Raw genomic sequence first — 6152 nt, forward strand, 5'->3', positions numbered from 1 at the left:
ACACACACACAGAACAGTACAAGCACAAAGACGAACACATCAGTGCACATGCCCAATGTTTAAAGGTTCAGCTGTTACTTTATCCCAGATGACTGTTTGCCTTGCAGGAATGAAAACACAGCATTACCAGATGTGAGGATTTACATTTTTATAAAGCCGTAATTTTTGTTTTACATAAAATCTCACAATTTTAAATAGTTTAGCTAACTTTGTTTTTTAAGACACTGCACAGAGGGAAAAAACAAAATCCGTCTGCATAATGGCTCCCCAGCTGAAGGTTGATGGTCTGTGACCTCAGGTTGAAAGGTTTCTTGAACACTTCAACTTCAGAATAATTACGCACATGTGGTTATTCCCTATAAAAACAGCTATTACTCACTTGACAACTACTAAAGCAGAAGTTCCATAATTATTCTAAGTAGCATCATAGCTGTAGAAGCAGAGGAGTTAAATGAAGAGGGTCCCATCTCTAACTCCCCAATCTCTAATTCCACAGGCCTCATCCTTTCCACTGCTGCATGCCGTGAGGCAATGTCAGCCATGATGGATGTTGCACGTTTACTTCCTTTCAGGAACCAACACCAGGGAATCAGAATGGGCCCTTAACTAAAAGTTTCCCATTCCTTCAAGCCCTCGCAGAATGTCTTATGTACCAGTCGGTAAACCTCCCTAAATGTGTGTTCCAAGAAGCACTTAAGGTAAGAAGAACGTTTCATTTGAATGGATGCTATTTATGAAATAAAGGGGTTTCTTTTCCCCCTTTATTAAATTACCAGACATTTAGTAGGCCAACAAATAGTTTGTCTGCTGCCCTCAAGAGGTCTCCAATGGAGTGTCAAAGAAATGACACACTTAACATTAAACAACACAAAATAAAACAGCAATTATGGAAAGATGACAAATAGCACATGGCAGTAAAGACTGAATACTCAAGGAGGACATATGCAACAGCTAATAAGAGGCTGAAGGTGGAAGGGCTCAACACAGGCTACTAGAAAGGCGGCACAAAACTTAAAGGACTCTGCCCACATTTGCAAAGATGGATGGAAGAATTCCAAGAAATGTAAAGCAACCATCTTTACTTCCCTCCCCTGCCACTAAACAGTCTTATAATCAACCTGTGAGTACAAATGATGAAATGAACAATCATTTTAAATATTTCTAATAATTTTACAATGCCAGAATCCAATATAACAGCAGTTAATTACATATACTCATGCATAAAGCATTATGGCAAAATAAGAGGTCAAATATATGGGGCTTGGTGTCTTAAGAAGCTACTTACCACACTGCTAAATAAGAATTTTACTTTTGTTCTATATTTTATTACTACCTTTCATTAAAATAATAAGAATTAAATTAAAACAAAATATTTGAAATATAAAAATAAAAAAGGATCTGAAATTTTTCTGTCATAAGAACAGAAGTAGAGAAAGTGGCTGCCACAGAGTCTTATTTGTTAGGTTCCACAAAGAGCATTATTAATTTTAAAACAGAATGTCAACAAGGTTGATTGAAATAAAGAGAAATAAATTAATGCTAAATAATTAGTAAGGAAGTTTTGTTTATGGAAATGAATAATTCAGTGTTTTACAAAGTAAATTCAAATAGCAGCTGCTTTGCTGACATTAAGCTAAAAAGAGCTTTCTCAAAATGTACAAACTTTAAAACTAGAGAATCATCATATTTTTTATGTCAAATAGAAAGAAGTTATTTCCTAAGTCTTCTGTTATTAGTATAAAATTCTATATGGTTACAATAGTAATCAACCCACCATTTAAAGAGTCTCATCATTATATTTTTCATAGGAGGGATCTATCACATTCTACTTAATTGAATATATGCATAATTCCTGGCCTGTTAAGTCTTATAACAGCTAGGGGGGAGACATGAATTCAGATTTCCAACAATCTGTTCCCAACCCACTTAGTCCTGGATTTTATTCAGATCTCAAAATGAATCTTATAGCTGCCTTTTAACTCCACTGCTGTTCCATTTCTGTCTCCTAATCACTTGCTCCCATATACTGAGAAGGGTCTCTTCCTCCTTCAAAAAAAAAATGAACCCAAACTTAAAAAAAAAATACATTCAAGAGAAATTGCTTATTAAAAATTAAGTTCATTTTTATTAAAAAAAATTGATCCAGCTTTTGAAAGAACCAGTTTCTTGTAACAGCAGCCAATATATATAGAAACTTGAAAAATAAATGTTGCATGTACTCCAAAGATCAATCTGAAATTAAAACACTTCCAGTCAGATAAGACAAAGGGAAAACCAGGTGCTATTTACATAAAAAAAAAAAAAANCAACTAGATTGAAGAACAAAACGACAGCAACTTGTCTGTTCCCCTTTCCCCAATTCCCCAGCACTGTTCCCATCCCTCCAATTCCCCAATAAAAAAAATCTAAAAAAAAACAAAAAAACAAAAAAACCCCAGCATCCATAAAGACGTTAAGTTCTTCATATCCAAACACAGTAGACAACTCAAATATAAAAATAACTATGGCTATGTCTTCCTTAAGAAAAATAAATATATAAATATATACCAAAAGTCATTTGTAGGAAATCAATGAGAATGGCATATCTCTAGCCATTCCTCACCCTGTCTTCTCTTAGCTGAAGCAGTGTTGTTATGTAAGTAAAAAGCAGCCTTTGACACCACACATCAGCTTTCTTTTAATCTAACAGTCACGCCAACAGCCAAAGTAGAAATCCTATACCACAGAATACTATGCAGCCACTGAAAAAAAATACATTGACAGAGAATGATCTTCAAGGCTTCAAGGCTGAAAACGGCAATGTGTAGAAGAGTGCAGGAGAGTATGCTACCATTTCTGTGTATATTATAGAATACACACACACACGAACAAATAGCTGTGTAAGAATATAAGGAACCAGGTGACTGTGGTTGTCTCAGAAGAAAAACTGGGGGCAGAAATTGAGGAAACATGCTTGACTATATTTTGGTAGTCTGTACATATGTCAACTTTACAAAATGAAATTATTTTTAAATTTAAAAAAAGTAACAGCTTCGGGGGGGAGGACAGAGGAGAGGAGTGGCATCCAGAGGGCAGGAGGTTTGGCTCTGAGGAGCAGAATGAACAAGTCACCTCTCGATCTTTTTTCTAGAACAAGCCCTTTTCCCTGAATTGCTGCTTAGCAACAACTGGAGGGAACCCCCCCCCTCCCACGCACACACATCTCACTAAAGAACACCCCACTCATCAAGCTCTAGGGATATTTTTTCAATTAAAGCTTATTGGGGTGACAATGGTTAGTAAAGTTACATAGGTTTCAGGTGTACACTTCTGTAATGCATCATCTATATATCACATTGTGTGCTCACCACCCAGGATCAGTTCTCCTTCCGTCACCATATATTGGACCCCCTTCATCCTCTTCTACCTCCCTCCTTCCCACTTACCCTCTGGTAGCCACTAAACTATTGTCTGAGTCTATGAGTTTTTGTTTGTCTTGTTCTTCTGTTGCTTTCAGTTTTATATTAGGAATATTTCTGCATGTATGGCTTAATTTTATTAAATGCTAAGTGTCCTCAAATACAAATATGGACATTCCTTTTTGCAAAGTACACAACTACAGAGATCCTACTACTCCCACGAGACCCAGGCCAGGTGAAATGCACTGTTCCAAGGTGAAATGACACCATCAGAAGTCACACTATTGGCTTTCTTTTCATTTAACATGGTCACACCAACTGCCAAAGCAGAAGAAATCTGACAATATTACCTTGATAATAAACAGGTCCAAATTCTCAGTTTTAAAGAGAAAAAAGAGAGAATAAAAGACATGTTATGCTAAATTTAATTAGACATTTAATACGTGTAGTATCCCTAGTTAACAAGGCAAATCGATCCTTTCAGTTCTGGCTGCAGTTTATTTAAAGACTTTACAATTTTACTACTTAAGAGCCAAGTCCTATGGAGGTGTTATCTCACCATTTATATTTTCACAACACTTATGATATTGCTATCACACTCTTAAAATAAATGAAAAGCCCATGCCACATTTCAGACCAATATCATGATACAGACTCTATTTTTATTTCTGGAAATAAACATTAAAATAATTCTGTATTGCTCACTTTATTCTTGCAATGTTGAACATTAAAAAAAAACACACAAAAAAAAAACCTAAGATTTTTTTTTTTTTAAAGTTCTAGGTATACTTGAAAAGCAGAGGTTTTAATCACTTGGTTTTAAAATTAGGGACTAGAAAATATATCATTATAAAATTCTAACTATAACAGCATTTTATGACTAAATTATTATGTTTTTATCTTTCTATTAAATTGTGACTTATTAGCTTGCTACTTTAAAGATTAGTCTGTATCGAGAATGAATTTAGTGGTGCACATAATGAGACAAGAAGGAAGCAGGATGAACATGAAAAGATTATTTTACATAGTAGTGCACGAGCTATTTGATAATTCCAACATAGTACAAAAGAAAGCTTCTCTCTAGATTGATCATGGTTCAGTTAACATCACTGAATATCTAATATCTCCAACTCAATTAATTCTCACCTGATTAAGATCAGACTGATATTCAAACTAAATCATCTCTCCAGTCAAGTAGAAATCAATATTTCTGATTTTACTTTTAAATTACAATAGGAAATAAAAAGCACGCATCTTCAATATGCCAAGAGTAGCTTTTCTATTCTAGTGTACCATGGCATGGATAACACAGTTGATTAAAGAATTATTCTAATTTGAGCAACAATATGTAGCAGATTCTGATTAATTTGAACACAGAGATGGAATGAAGTAATTAAATATATCTTCTACAGGGCAAATAGAAAATTGACATAAAATAAACTTGACTTCTTTAAAACAAACCTTACTGTTTATCAGCTCAACTAGTTAGGAATACAATTTTATTAAACATTGATTATTTTCAGAGATGAGTCTTATTTCAGGCACAGATATTTATAAGGTGGGCAAAGGAATGGTTCTTTTCAGATCATACTCTTTCTACCACCACCACCTCCCAAAAAGCACGCACATTTTTAAAACAACCAAAGTATTTCTATATGACTTTTCCAGAAAAAGCAGTATACACTGACCCATCCTTGCTGAGCAGGGTAAAATTAGTGAATCCTAAAATAGCGAAATGCTTACATATTTGTAACTCTTACTACTAAAGAGAACATGATATAGATTTCCCTCCTCTTTCATGCCTTAATTCCCTTTAAAATTAAGATGGAGAAAAACAAAGCTAAATTATTTGTTGGATTAATTGAATAGTAAGTATTGTTTTGCTTGTTAGCATATTCAATAATTCAGAAGAAAATGACAAATGTTTCAAATTTTAAACAATATATTTAAGAAATTAAAATCACAGCTAAGTGTACTATTTATTAATATTGAAAATAATAACAATTTAGAGTCCTTAGTATGTGCCAAACATTGTAAATTATATATATTTACTATATACATTGTGTATATAATATACAAAATACTTTAGATATAATTTACATATGAAATATATGAAATACATATACTTTATTATTTTTCAACCTCCAAAGTAGGTTACTACTATGTACTAAATAATTCATAAGTGTTACTTACCTTAGATGTATCTTTTCTGGTGTCTTAGATGTATCACTTTATAGAAAAAAAATATATGAGGAACCAAATTATGCAAATTAACCTGAAAATATAGAATTTCAAAATTGATTATCCTATGAGAAATAGCCATAGAAGTTAGTTATAGGCCATAAAAGTTATAGGTCATGAAAGTTAAAATTTGTTAAGCTACGACTCTTTCCAAAGACTTGTAGAATCTGAGGCTGGGCTGCCTAGAAAGCTTGGAGGGTGGGCCATGTGCATGTTAGATACAAAGAGATATTCCTTCCTTTCATGAAAGACTCCATCCTGTTTTTCTTGAACAATATCTCAGTTTGATTTTCTTACTTGTGACTAAAGCATATCATCAGAGAAATATTTCTCTAATACATACATTATTATATATTGTGTTTATATTACATATGTATAAATATATATGTATTCCATATAATATGTGTATTGTATATATTATAACACATATTATATACAATATACTATGTCTATGTATATATAATACACATTACATATTTATCTAATATATACATTATATGTGTGTGTGTGTGT

The 6152-nt window shown here is 33.1% G+C and overlaps 1 protein-coding gene across 1 annotated transcript in view; it reads right to left on the reverse strand.

Annotated features, from left to right (window-relative positions):
* The window catches only part of CMC1 (C-X9-C motif containing 1), a 79746-nt gene that overhangs the window by 14981 nt on the left and 58613 nt on the right, over positions 1–6152 (reverse strand). The window lies entirely within an intron of this gene.

This window comes from Hipposideros armiger, unplaced genomic scaffold (assembly GCF_001890085.2).
Source record: "Hipposideros armiger isolate ML-2016 unplaced genomic scaffold, ASM189008v1 scaffold_322, whole genome shotgun sequence".
In the NCBI taxonomy this organism is placed as follows: domain Eukaryota; kingdom Metazoa; phylum Chordata; class Mammalia; order Chiroptera; family Hipposideridae; genus Hipposideros; species Hipposideros armiger.